The following is a 15,475-nucleotide window of genomic DNA, read 5'->3' on the forward strand; positions in this document are numbered from 1 at the left end:
CCGCTCCGCTGTTGACCACCTTGTGACCTTGTCGACATTCATCATGAACAACTTTTTGCGAAGGCGCCAAACGGTAGCCGTGTTCTTCGACTTGGAGAAGGCTTATGATACCTGTTGGAGAGGAGGTATCCTCCGCACTATGCACAGGTGGGGCCTACGCGGTCGCCTGCCCCTTTTTATTGATTCCTTTTTAACGGATCGAAAGTTTAGGGTACGTGTGGGTTCCGTATTGTCCGACGTCTTCCTCCAGGAGAACGGAGTGCCTCAGGGCTCCGTCTTGAGCGTAGCCCTTTTTGCCATCGCAATCAATCCAATTATGGCTTGCATTCCACCTAATGTCTCAGGCTCTCTCTTTGTCGATGACTTTGCGATCTACTGCAGTGCCCAGAGAACATGCCTCCTGGAGCGCTGCCTTCAGCGTTGTCTAGACAGCCTCTACTCATGGAGCGTGGCAAATGGCTTCCGGTTCTCTGAAGAGAAGACGGTTTGTATCAACTTTAGGCGATATAAAGCGTTCCTTCCGCCATCCTTACATCTCGGTCCCGTTGTTCTCCCATTCGTGGACACAACTAAGTTTCTAGGGCTCACGTTGGACAGGAAACTGTGTTGGTCTCCACATGTCACTTATTTGGCGGCCCATTGTACACGTTCCCTTAATGTCCTCAGAGTTCTTAGCGGTTAGTCTTGGGGAGCGGATCGCACTGTCCTGCTTCGCTTGTATCAGTCCATAGTCCGGTCGAAGCTGGATTATGGGAGCTTCGTCTACTCGTCCGCTCGGCCATCCCTCTTACGCCGGCTCAACTCCATCCACCATCGGGGGATACGTCTTGCGACCGGAGCCTTCTACACTAGTCCTGTCGAGAGTCTTTATGCTGAAGCTGCCGAATTACCATTGACCTACCGGCGCGACGTACTGCTGTGTCGGTATGCCTGCCAGCTGTTGTCTATGCCCGACCACCTCTCTCATCAGTCCTTCTTCGCCGATTCTCTCGACCGTCAGTATGGGTTGTATGTGTCTGCCCTGCTGCGCCCCCGGAGTCCGCTTCCGTCGCCTGCTTCGACAATTGGATTTTGCCCTCCCTACCACCTTCAGAGAAGGTGAGAGCCCGATTCCACCTTGGCTCCAGGCTCCGGTTCATATTTATCTCGACCTCAGCTCACTCCCGAAGGAAGGTACTCCGGCTGCAGTGTATTGCTCACGGTTTGTCGAACTTCGTGCTCGCCTTGCCGGTCACACCTTTATTTACACCGATGGCTCCAAAACTGACGATGGTGTCGGCTGTGCCTTTGTCGTCGGGGCCGCCACCTTTAAATACCGGCTCCTCGACCAATGTTCGAGCTTTATGGCCGAGCTTTTTGCTCTCCAGCAGGCCGTTCAGTATGCCCGCCGCCACCGCCATTCATCGTACGTACTCTGCTCTGACTCACTCAGTGCTCTTCAGACCCTTGGAGCTCCCTATCCGGTCCATCCCTTGATTCAACGGATACAGCAGTCCCTCCATTCTTTCGCTGATAATGGTGGTTCTGTCAGCTTTCTGTGGGTTCCCGGACATGTAGGAGTGCCTGGGAATGAGGCTGCGGATGCTGCAGCCAAGGCTGCAGTCCTCCTGCCTCGGCCAGCCTCCCACTGTGTCCCGTCATCTGACGTTCGTGGGGATGTATGTAAGAGGCTTGTGTCGTTGTGATGGGATGCTTGGTCATCCCTCCAAGGAAACAAGCTCCGGGCAGTAAAACCGCTCCCAACTGCTTGGACAACATCCTCTCGACCATCTCGGCGCGAGGAGGTCCTTCTGACCAGGTTGCGGATTGGGCATTGCCGGTTTAGCCACCGCTACCTGCTCTCCGGTGACCCAGCCCCGCAGTGCCCTTGTGGTCAGGAATTAACAGTGCGCCATGTTTTATTGTCGTGTCCCCGTTTTAGTCAATTTCGTGTTGTCCTGTCCCTGCCATCTACTTTACCGGATGTTTTAGCTGATGACGCTCGAGCAGCTGCTCGTATTCTGCGTTTTATAACTTTAACTGGCTTGTCCAAAGACATTTAACCTTTTTACTTATTTTATCTGCATCTTTGTCAGGTCCTTCTGGTGTCCCCCCATCCCCTTGAGTTTTAAGATTCTATGTGCTTTAACAACAGTGACAGGGCGCTAATGACCTCAGCAGTTGAGCGCCCTTAAACCCAACCAAAAAAAATAAAATAAAATTCAGACGCAACAGACATTTGATTTTAAATATTCCACGTAAATCTTGACACTAAAAATTAATTAACAATCATAAACCGTTAACAAATGTTATCATACGTCAGACATCCAAACAAAAAGACAAGCATTATTCAGATAGAAAGCAATTAGCAGAACATGAGTGGTGCTGCCGCAAGACATCAGAACAATATTCATCCAGTATTCAAGAACGAGGGCACTTAGCGACCACGAACATATGTTATACGTCGAACCGCTACGAAAGTTACTCTCGCTTACCTACAACCAAAACAAAAATGAATAGACAAGATTTTAACCCTTCCAGTATTTTCGCATTTCATGATTAATAATTCCAGCATCAAACATGACGTTTTAGTTTATTACTTCTTTGCTACTAAATGTATTAAAACCACATTTCGTACGCACTATCGACGCATATTACTGAATATACCTACAAACTTCGGTCAATGTACGCCACATAGACATATATTATAAACATGTTACAAACAGAGCTTTTGCCTGAAACGGATTGCAAACTACCCAAACTCTGTTCATCCATTGTTTCATGCTGAGAACTTACTTGCTACAGACAAACTTGGATCATAATTTCAAACGTCTACTAATTTTATTTTCTAGCTGATGGTCACAAACGTAACTCAAGTCATTTGCAAAGCCATGGAAGGGTAGCTGTCTGAAAAACTAGTTACATTCCTTCAATAATGTGAGGTTTATTGGTTCCGTTTTAATGGCTGTTACTGTTTCCATCCAGAGTTTTTTCTAAATGTTTGACGTTCGACGTTATTTCATAATACTTCCAGTATCTGCTCCTGCTGTAATATATTTTTGCCTAGTGAAACATCAGTTCACGTGAGATTATAGACGTGTTTCTCTTTTCTGGCCATTTGCCTTGGAAGTTAAAATAGGGTAGCACAAAAGTTACTGCACTTCCTTTACTTCTCGTCATTGGGCAGAGTTTTTTTTTGTCATATTACTGATTTCGGCCTATAATGGCGATCCTCAGATAGGCAGGAATGCCTCTCCATACTCAGAGCACAAATGGACTTCATCGGTAAGACTTTGAAAAAACACACAATTACGCAAGCAGATTGTCTACAGATCTAAACATCAAAATAGTCCATAATTCATACTTCGCTGTGGATCTGAAGAACATCACAAAACGAAAGAGGTTTGTGACCATAGATTTGAAGTAAAGGAAATTTTAACTGTATTCGGGTCACGGATAAATTCGCGACCATTTCACAGCTTGTGGTACTTCTTTCAAGGTAGACTTTTAGGTAAATATCGGTCTGAATTTCTGTATCGGTTGTAATATGTATTAAAATATAAAGACAACTAGAGAGCGGATATTGTAAAAGTGGATGATTTTTCACGTTGGTTTATATTTCATAACCTGATACAGAAGTCATCCATCTGTTCGAGTTGTCAATGGTATCTTTGTGATTTGTTTTGAAGGATTCCTGAATAAAGGAACAATCCTATTTCACATGGAGAGGAAATTTTTTAAAAATTGTTAGACAAATTTATCCGATTATTGCTACTTTCAGTTGTCATTTGCATATCCTGTCGTTGAAATGTAGCACAACCATTTGTCATAACTGAAATTCTTAAGCTGGTGTTATTTGCAAGCGTTGTAAGAGAATCTGTTATAGATAAATATCTACACTGACCGCAGTTTGTTACAGTTCAGTCAGACAATGCAATGTCATATTTTATGTCTCTGGTATTGATGTAATGATGTGTACAAACTTATAAGATTTCATGCAGATTTTACAATTGCTTTCTACCAATCATGTAATCATTATTTTAATGATAATTTTACTTGTCAATTCTCCTGAAATGCACTAACACATCCCTATTCGTTAAATATATGTTCACTTGTAGCCCATAGGACGCATTTTTGGTGATACCATACTTCTCATTGAAAGTTAATCCAATAATTGTATATGTAGATTGGTGGATTAGTTTAGTTTTTGCAGAGAATGGTAACATTTAGATCATTCATACCTAGCTGACATGCGTCTGCTGCTGTTAGGTGCATTACAACTGGGACAAGGAATTTGATAAAATCAGTCCTCACTGATTCCCATCTCGTCCTCCGCTAGTAGGATAGGTATTTTATAATATTGATGCACTATGTAATTCTTAGAAATGTTCAGGAGTAAATTTAATCGAAATGTACATAGATTAGTTCTGTTTATTCGCATATATTGTACACATTCACGCCTTTGAGTTTCAACATTTTTAAAGCAACAGACGTTACGAAAAATGTATTTCGGAATGTAAGATTTAACTCACTAATCGGCGTGCCAGCAAACTATGTAAAATGCATGGGCATACATTGATATAGGTGTATATTCTGTGCCTTTGGCTGTATTTACAACATGTGAGCATTAATTCTGAATTATAATGTAACAAGTAGATGTACGGTAAACACATGATATAATGCAGTGATGCAGTCCAAGGACAGAATCTTCATCCTCCATGCATACTGCATATGGATCTGTTACATATTGTCCTGCTCCTTCGACTGTATTTCGTACAGTACATAGTGTTACGCGCATGTGGCGTCGCATGTGGATTTATGATTTGGTTTTATGGACCACATGTCGCGCTACACCATGCATACTGGTATTTAAATAACGATCGATAACTTTGGTTAGAAAGAAGAGCCTGTCTTCATTGCGTTTTTGAGTTTCTAGAGACTAAAATGACACACTTTTGTATGTTCATAATTTTTTAAAGGTTCTTGATAATGTCGCAGTATAAATTGTCCAATAGTGCAATAAATAAATTATATACATACAGTCCACAACAGAATTTTCTTTTAAGAAGTACTTCAATATTGTTGGCGAATAACAAAATACCATCAAACTTGGTAAATGATTGATGAAGAAATCGTTGACCAAGGTGGTGTAGGTATATTAGTGTGTTAATTAACTTGCAAATATGATTGTTAGCTTTTAAACTTTGTCAATCTTGAGAAACTTCAACTTTTAAATTAGTGTTACAGAAACACAGAGGAATGTGCAGAAAGTATTTCTTTCTGTAGTATAACTTCTTTATATGGGTTTTTAAAATATTTTGCCTTTGTTAAATTCAGTAGTTACCTTAACATGTGTATTGTTGCACTGCCATGATCGTACATTCCTCTGCAAAACCTGTTTCAACTGATTAAGACAACTCATCAGTAAATCGTCTCTACTTTCAATGTCTGTATAGAGGCATAATACTGAAATAACATATCGCATTTTCAAGAGATACGTATTTAATATACTATTTTAGACAAAGATTGTTACACATCTCGAGTAATCGAATTTGTTGGAGGAATATTACTTTTGTATTATGACAGCACCAAACATCAACTACCTCTTGTTTTAGCCGTGAGACATAGCACTGTAACTGAATTACTTTATGTTCAGCTAAGATGTAAACTACATGCATCTTTGATTGAGTTTACTCATGCTTATAGAACCGAATTCAAATACCATGTAAAACGACTGTGTATTATCGGTGAATTTTGAAAAAAATCTTTATTGTATATTAGTGCTGTTGTAATATCACCTTGACTATGCACTAATATAAAAAGTCAGTTCCATGAGCCATGTAATACGTCATTGACATTTCTAGCCAAATCTGTAACACACCAGTATTTCTTTCCTCTGTCAATTAGTCTTAGACCACTTTCCAAATGAGCTTCAGATGTTTACGTACCTGCTTCCTTGCAGTGAAACTTAGTTGTCACTTACCTATCAGATTTCTGTTGTCTTTCCTGTCGGCCTCCCTTGGCCAACTCTTGGTTTCTTCGACCCCGACGGTATTAGGTTGCGAGGCCCAAGGGTGTCATTCATTTCCATCCTCTATTCTTACCTTATGTGGGAAACATCGTTGGGGGGACTCTTTAGGTAGGGTGAAGCCAGCCCTGCAAGGGGTGCAAGCTCATAAGACGTAGCCTAGTCCTGGAAGCTGGGGTCTTTATCGTACAGCCAGTAACGTATAAATGCAAGAGTCTCTATACATGCACTGAAGACCGAAAACATGTCTCCGAATATAAAGCATGAGGACAAAAATGTGAGGTCAGTGCAGGCCATAATCGGTGTGTAGATAGGAGTGACAGTACGGGGACACAGTCATGTGACATCAAAAATGGTACAAAATGTTACATGCAAAGACTCATCCTCACCAGAAAAGCTTTCTCCATTCCGCCTGCTTCACTTTCGATATAGTGAACAATAGGAACTGCAGGGAAGATGGGAATCACCTTTAATGGGAACTTCTACAGCTCAGTTATCACCAAAGGGAGTAATTAGGTTACCTGGGAACCAGTAACCCCATGTTCCTTCCACAACTACATGGACAGTGTTCGAGAAACGCACAGCACTAAAGCACATCACTGAAGTGACCTTTATGCCAAGTAAATATATGCGAGAAAGATGAGGCTGCTGTTGCAAAATACCAGTGACACTACGCACCAGACTGACGATTCTAGATTGACAGAGCCAAGTAATTATTTGGGTGCCCGATGTGGAAAGAATACGAAGTGAAAACAAGGACGGAACATAGTGACTGCGCGTTTCTGAAGGTACCAAAGGTAACTATACACGTTCCAAAGTGGTCCAGTACGCAGGCTCCCAGAAGATACTGAACCAAGAGTTATTATAGAGTTCACTGAAGTTTATGATGATGATGATGATGATGATGATGATGATGATGATGATGATGATGATGATGATGATGATGATGATGATGATGATGATGATGATGATGATGATGATGATGCCGCTACTACTGCGAGAACATAATGCTTTCTCATTGTAAAGAATTACTCTTTAGCTCAACTAACGAGAAGAAGAATTTTAGCCAATTGAGTAGATGCCTGAAGTATTTTCACATGCAGTCTTCCACAGAAAGACATAACCTACCAGTAAGACATCTTTAGACGAAAGTGTGAAGTGATGGCATATCAGATGCACTTCCTACTGGGCAGCAAGCTTCTTCCAATCATTTACCTTCCTCACCATTCCTAAAACGACAATAATTACAAGAGAGGTAGTCTCAAGATACAAGGAATGGTTCACAAGTGCCTAAGACCACATATTGTGGGTACTGCAACACATCATGGAACCCCCACTTGTAATCGTCTGATGGCAGTACCAGTAGACACGCATTTAATATGGAAGCCGCTAGCTCAGAAGACACTGCAAGGAGTAAGCTGTAGCCGAGCATATCAAATGTATAACTTTGTTGATGTTCCATGGCCATTCAGCAAGAAGTTGTTAGGTTTTCCATAAAATACGAACAACAGTAATAATCTGGTATGCAATGTAACTTGGACTGACAGCATTTGTACCAAAAACGTCCTTCAGGGTGACAATCAGCAGTGCAGAGTATTGTGTGAAATAGGCACCACAATGTCCATTCCAAGGTCTGATGTTTCACGCAAGATTATATTTACAAAAAAGACTATCTACAATGTGTAGGCACTTCGTTTGTAAAGGCACTTCGTTTGTAAAGGCACTTCGTTTGTAAAGGCACTTCGTTTGTAAAGGCACTTCGTTTGTAAAGGCACTTCGTTTGTAAAGGCACTTTGTTTGTAAAGGCGCTTTGTTTGTAAAGGCGCTTTGTTTGTAAAGGCGCTTTGTTTGTAAAGGCGCTTTGTTTGTAAAGGCGCTTTGTTTGTAAAGGCGCTTTGTTTGTAAAGGCGCTTTGTTTGTAAAGGCGCTTTGTTTGTAAAGGCGCTTTGTTTGTAAAGGCGCTTTGTTTGTAAAGGCGCTTTGTTTGTAAAGGCGCTTTGTTTGTAAAGGCGCTTTGTTTGTAAAGGCGCTTTGTTTGTAAAGGCGCTTTGTTTGTAAAGGCGCTTTGTTTGTAAAGGCGCTTTGTTTGTAAAGGCGCTTTGTTTGTAAAGGCGCTTTGTTTGTAAAGGCGCTTTGTTTGTAAAGGCGCTTTGTTTGTAAAGGCGCTTTGTTTGTAAAGGCGCTTTGTTTGTAAAGGCGCTTTGTTTGTAAAGGCGCTTTGTTTGTAAAGGCGCTTTGTTTGTAAAGGCGCTTTGTTTGTAAAGGCGCTTTGTTTGTAAAGGCGCTTTGTTTGTAAAGGCGCTTTGTTTGTAAAGGCGCTTTGTTTGTAAAGGCGCTTTGTTTGTAAAGGCGCTTTGTTTGTAAAGGCGCTTTGTTTGTAAAGGCGCTTTGTTTGTAAAGGCGCTTTGTTTGTAAAGGCGCTTTGTTTGTAAAGGCGCTTTGTTTGTAAAGGCGCTTTGTTTGTAAAGGCGCTTTGTTTGTAAAGGCGCTTTGTTTGTAAAGGCGCTTTGTTTGTAAAGGCGCTTTGTTTGTAAAGGCGCTTTGTTTGTAAAGGCGCTTTGTTTGTAAAGGCGCTTTGTTTGTAAAGGCGCTTTGTTTGTAAAGGCGCTTTGTTTGTAAAGGCGCTTTGTTTGTAAAGGCGCTTTGTTTGTAAAGGCGCTTTGTTTGTAAAGGCGCTTTGTTTGTAAAGGCGCTTTGTTTGTAAAGGCGCTTTGTTTGTAAAGGCGCTTTGTTTGTAAAGGCGCTTTGTTTGTAAAGGCGCTTTGTTTGTAAAGGCGCTTTGTTTGTAAAGGCGCTTTGTTTGTAAAGGCGCTTTGTTTGTAAAGGCGCTTTGTTTGTAAAGGCGCTTTGTTTGTAAAGGCGCTTTGTTTGTAAAGGCGCTTTGTTTGTAAAGGCGCTTTGTTTGTAAAGGCGCTTTGTTTGTAAAGGCGCTTTGTTTGTAAAGGCGCTTTGTTTGTAAAGGCGCTTTGTTTGTAAAGGCGCTTTGTTTGTAAAGGCGCTTTGTTTGTAAAGGCGCTTTGTTTGTAAAGGCGCTTTGTTTGTAAAGGCGCTTTGTTTGTAAAGGCGCTTTGTTTGTAAAGGCGCTTTGTTTGTAAAGGCGCTTTGTTTGTAAAGGCGCTTTGTTTGTAAAGGCGCTTTGTTTGTAAAGGCGCTTTGTTTGTAAAGGCGCTTTGTTTGTAAAGGCGCTTTGTTTGTAAAGGCGCTTTGTTTGTAAAGGCGCTTTGTTTGTAAAGGCGCTTTGTTTGTAAAGGCGCTTTGTTTGTAAAGGCGCTTTGTTTGTAAAGGCGCTTTGTTTGTAAAGGCGCTTTGTTTGTAAAGGCGCTTTGTTTGTAAAGGCGCTTTGTTTGTAAAGGCGCTTTGTTTGTAAAGGCGCTTTGTTTGTAAAGGCGCTTTGTTTGTAAAGGCGCTTTGTTTGTAAAGGCGCTTTGTTTGTAAAGGCGCTTTGTTTGTAAAGGCGCTTTGTTTGTAAAGGCGCTTTGTTTGTAAAGGCGCTTTGTTTGTAAAGGCGCTTCGGCGGCAGGGGCGCTTCGGCGGCAGGGGCGCTTTGTGCTACACATTTACTATATTCTATCAATATATATGCATTCTTAAGAAGTTTGCCACTGTCAACTGATTGGAGTCATTGATTTAACCTAAGATAAAACTTTGGATAATGTCATTTCTTTAACATTGTGGTTCGTGAAACATAATCATACGAATATAAAGCTGCTGTGATAATGCTTGCTAATAACACAGAGAATTATGGAGATGTGGACAGTAAAATTGTAAAAACTACTTTTTAACGCCATACTTTTTAAATAACTAAAATCCGAGAATCCGAAGGTTAACTTCTGTACTGTATTTACTATTTGTAGCATGGCAGTAAAATTATTAGCTATGATAAGTATGTATGACGAGAGGTGTAAGATGATGATCGTATGTAAGAAGTTACATTCAAGTCCACTGGGAATATATTTCAAATCTAAAGTAAAACCCATTCCTAAATTGTCTGGTCATTAAGGATGTCTTTGAATGAATGTCTTGTTGGTCTTCAGTGTCTGGAACTGTAGGACAGAAAGTGAATGAATTTCATCTCACCTCACCAACACCGCAAGAAAAATGTGAAATTCACAGGCTGCTCTCGCTGTTATCACATTGTACAGTGTGTTCCCCAATTCCTACAACAGTTTTGCAGGAACACTAGTTACATTTCTGGGCATGAGATCCTTAACAAATTGGAAGACTACTCTAAAACTGCTAGATGCCTGTGATGGGAATTATGGAACACCCTGTATTTGCGACCAGATTGATGGCAAATGTTCCATGACTCTCATATGCCTGTCTCTTTATATTTTTACTCTAAATCATACCATAGTGTGTAAAATTTACAGCATTGTTTCCATTGAGAATTCAAGCAATGACGTTGTGGATGTACAATGTGAATGGAAAGTTTTTGTGTATGATAGTATAAGCACATTGATAAAGTGCATGATCAAACTGTGCTATGCAGATATTTGCCCTCAAATTTATTCTCTTGAACAGCAAAGACGTTTGTTAAAAGTTACTGTTTAGAGTTCTTACTGCCATGAAGTTGATGTATTGAATACAAACATGTTAAAAAAGTGATATTACCATGTTTCCGCAATTCCTCGGTGAAAGTTTTCTACCTTACCATAGAGGTATCACAAATCCACTAGTAAACCACCAGTTTTTCAAAAAACAGCACTCCCATATATAAAAGAGCTGAAAACTCAACATTGCTTCGTAAATGAGTTGCTCCGTTAACTATGTGACTTCAAGGTTAATTTAAAGTTACTTCTTAACTTCCTTTTGTTTACCAACTTGATATTAGCCGGAATCGCTAAATTCTCTAATGCTGAAACATTGGATGAATAAAGTGTAAGAACTTGGGCATTCACAATTACTCCCCAACAATCAAGTAATTTTTAATGGTAGCAGTTGCTTATTCCATTAAACAATTAAAACTATATCATACATATTTACAAGTAGTTCGTGGCATTTTAATTCTAAAATTCACTCTTAATTTCGTAAAATAAGGAAAATCAATTCTTTGTTGCCCCCTGGAAGCCATAAATTAGGAACCTGAAGCTGGTATCTGGCTCGGAGACGGTCGCTCACTGATACAGACCTTAAAGGTAGTCATATGCTGGAATACTGAAGAGCAGTTACTGTAACAGTTCAATGAACTATGATTGTATAGAAAGCCCTAACTAAACAAATTAACGGTGTATTGATAATCTGCGAGTATATACTGAATACAACATATTCAACTAAGGGTTAGTGATGTCACTGCATTTTCAATTGTCTGTTGCTTTTTTCTTGTTCTCTAGTTAGTGGTTCAAATGGCTCTGAGCACTATGGGACTTAACATCTATGGTCATCAGTCCCCTAGAACATAGAACTATTTAAACATAACTAACCTAAAGACAGCACACAACACCCAGTCATCACGAGGCAGAGAAAAATCCCAGACCCCGCCGGGAATCGAACCCGGTCAAGTTAGTGTCTACAGACTTTTCTCCTTGAGGTGTATGTATTGAGACGTTTCTCCAGTGCACACGTTGAAGTATTACATCACCATCGGAGAAAAGTTTCTTTCAATGCACATATATGACGAATGTTAAAGTGTAAGAGACAGGCAGAAAGGAGGGAACAAGTGGCGTCAGTCACAATTCCACTTTCCTCAGAAGAGCAAACACATTTGTGCTGTATAGGGTATGTGAGAAAGAACATTCTTGCTGGGACCCCATTTTCTAGCCACCATGAATTTTACTTCACCTGATTACCAGGTTGACAGGTTTTTGGCGTTTTGAACTCTTATGCAACTGAATACGCTCTTAGAGTATGCAATACTAGGCCCCCTTGATATCGATAAACCAGATATAGACTTAATCACTGTGTTTTCTCACTTGCAATGAGCTGTCGCAACACGAAGTTACGATTGACTGTAGACTGCGATAGCTGAAGACCTGTCCGATATCCACCAGTTACTGGCCATAAACAGTTGAGTTGTACATATGAGGTAACTAGGGAGGATCTCGATTAAAACAAGCAGGGCCGCTACAAAAGTCGACATGTTTAGTCAAACATCTTGCCGATTGGATACTTCACAAACATTTAACTTTCTATTCGTAGTTCAGCCGGTGTAGTCAGGGAGTTACTTGCCTCCTTCCTATCTCGACTATTCCTATATTCAGCATTCATCTGCCCTCTTATCCATAACTAGATTTCCTTTTGATCTCATCGATTAAAGGTACAGAGGAGCCTGAATCAGCTGTTTGTCTGGAAGTGAAATTGAAATCAGTTCATCACAGCTGGCGATGGCTGAAGTACTCCTTCCGTCTTTTGGGATGTTTCAGGATGTTTTAATCAGTCCTCCACACAGTACTACCCATAGTAGTACCACAGAACGTCACTGTTGGAATATGTCAGTGGTCTTCTAAGCTCTAAAGTCTGCTGCCACATAAAGGACGATGTGTTTGACACACTTTCTCATTGTTATTTTTAAAATTTCCCATAAACGTTGTTTACTGTACAGCATATCTGTCCCGCTGCCATATCCACCAGGTTTCCCCCTGCGGGTCCTGGGGTTAGAATAGTCCCAAGGTATCAATACCTGTCACACGAGGTGACTAAAAGGAGTTTAACACGTTTAGGCCTTGATGCGATGGTCCCCTGTAGCGTTTGACATAAATTCTTCAAAACTTCCACGAAGAGCGAGCTAATTGGGGAAGGGTGCCTTACAATGTGCATAGTGTGCATCGTGCATTGAGATCTTCAGCCCACTTTCATGTTGTCGCACTGCAGTCCTGCCCATTCTCCATCTCTTGGGCGAGGACACCTTCCTGGGTGCGTTTTTCACAATGCACTATGCAGTATCGACTTCTACATCGATGATAACCATGGACTTCTTTGCACCTGATACCCATCACGGTAGCCAGTGTGTTGTGGTTGGGCCACCATGTATCCGGTTCGTTATAGCCCCTTGACCACACAGTGATAGCTCTGCTGATGCCTGCGCCATTAGCTCCCCACATATACCAAGAGGTAGGTACCCATCCCCCCCTGGGGCATCAGGATTCCGGGCAATGGCGCCTGTGGTGAGGGCCTCTTGGCGGAGTGGGTGGCGTCAGGGTGGATGACATGTAATGAAGCATAATCCCTGACCACTTGCTGGTGGTGAAACACCAGCAGTCGCTAAGCGACCACGAGCTCAATTCAACACACAGAAGTAAGAACCCCAAATCATTTCCCTTCCTGGCCACACCATGGGAGGAATGTCAGGCTAAGGATGGCAATGGATCTTACTCGCCCTGGTGCCTTGAAAGTCAGAGAGCTCATTGGGAATCTTTCATGACGATGAAGCCTCAGTTTTTCGTTGAGCATTTAGAGGACAAATTTGGGGAGGTGAAGGGCTTGTCCAAAGTGAGATCTGGATCAGTCTTGATCAAAACATCATCCTCTGCCTAGTCATGGGAGTTAGTCGCTTGTGACAAGCTGGGGTATGTTTCTGTAACCATCACACCCCATTAGAGCTTCATTATGTTCCAGGGTATAATATTTCAGAGACCTTCTTTTGCAGTCCGACGATGAGCTGCGCGCCAATTTAGGGAGGCGAGGTGCATATTTTGTCGAGCGTATCCACTGGGGTCCAAAGGATAATCAGGTTGCCACTGGTGCCTTCATATTGGTCTTTGAGGGTGATACATTGCCCGAGAAGGACAAGGTGATGGTCTACCTGTGTGATGTAAAGCCCTACGTCCCTCCCCCCATGCAGTTCTTTAAGTGCCGGAAGCTTGTACGTGTCTTCCCACTGTACTTTCAGCATCACATGCTGAGATGGCGGACGCCTATCATATCCCAATGCTCCATGTGCTGCGTCTCCCATTTGTGTCAATTGTGGAGAGCACCATCTGCCATGCTCACCTGACTGCAGGATTCTCCAGAAAGAAAAGGAAATAATGGAGTACAAGACACTGGTCCGACTGACCTACACTGAGGCTAAGAGCATTTGATCACCTGCATACTTGGCATATGACATTGTCTTACGCCTCCGCTACAACACTTTGGGCACCATCAGCTCCTCAATCTCAGGTCATTGAGAGATGGAAGACAACCCCACCCCCTGGATGGCGGGGGCATTACCGTCCCTGTTGCTCTTGCACCACCTACTTCAAAGGCGCCCCCCCCCCCCCCAAACCATCGGTTACGTCCGCCACCACCACTTCTAAGCTGGAAGCTGATGTCTTTTTCTTCTCTCTCTAGGAAAGGGTCCCTTGGGTCACTCCTTTCACAGGTTTCTTCTAGTGGTAAAGGCGACACCCACCAGTGGCTGAAGAGCCCGAAAGCAGCTGGTTGTAGGGCTTCTCACTGATCCTCAGTCCTGCGGACTGAGATAGGGAGACCAAAGCAGCAGCTAGAGAAATCCAAAGAAGAAAACTCCTAAGACCAAGGAAACTGTGGTGGTAACCACATAAGTGCTACCTACAAGCTCTGACTGTGTGGATGGGATGGAGATTTTGGCGTCCTCCGAGGACCTAGATCTCTCAACACACTGACACAATGGATGTAGACTGATTCGGTAATAAATCGGTGGCAGCAAGTGATTGAGGTGCAAATTGTCTCATTGAATGCTCCATGCCTTCCCAGTCTCACGATGACATGCTCCAGTGGATTGGCGGCGCCTTTTTCCACCACCTATCTGAGCTATGGCAACTGTTAAGCCTTACACCTGCTATCTGAATTGCCCAACAGGAAACCTGGTTCCGAGCAATGTAGACCCCTGCCCTCCGCAGCTGTAAGGGATATTACAGGAACTGTAGCGGCTATAATCGAGTGTCAGGTGGAATTGGCGTTTATGTCCTAAGCGCAGTCTGTAGTGAACATATGCCCCTTCAAGGCCCACTTGAAGCTGTTTGTGTCAGAATAAGGATGACGCAGGAAGTAACTGTCTGCAGTGTATATCTTCCTCCAGATGGTGCAGTACCCCTGAATGTACTAACTGCACTGATTGCTCAACTCCCTAAACCTCTCCTATTTCTGGGAGATTTTAATGTCCATAACCCCTTGTGTGGTGGTACCATGTTTACTGGCAGTGGCAGAGATGCCTAAACTCTACTGTCCCAATTCGACCTCTGCCTCTTAATACTGAGAGTGCCAAACATGTCAGTGTAGCTCATGGTAGTTATTCGGCCACTGGTTTATCAATTTGCAGCCCAGGGCTTCTCTCATCTATCCACTAGAGAGCACATGACGACCTGTGTGGTAGTGACCACTTTCCCATCCTCCTGCCACTGCGCTAACGTCAGGCACACGGACACCTGCCCATATGAGCTTTGAACAGTGCGGACTGGGGAACTTTAACCTCTGCTGCCACCACTGAAGATCCCCCACACGGTACCATCGATGTGATTGTTGAGAACAATAGTTTCTGCTGCACAAAACGCGATGACTGGCTCTTTTGGGTGC

The sequence above is a fragment of the Schistocerca serialis genome, chromosome 1 (genome assembly GCF_023864345.2).
Source record: "Schistocerca serialis cubense isolate TAMUIC-IGC-003099 chromosome 1, iqSchSeri2.2, whole genome shotgun sequence".
Taxonomy (NCBI): domain Eukaryota; kingdom Metazoa; phylum Arthropoda; class Insecta; order Orthoptera; family Acrididae; genus Schistocerca; species Schistocerca serialis.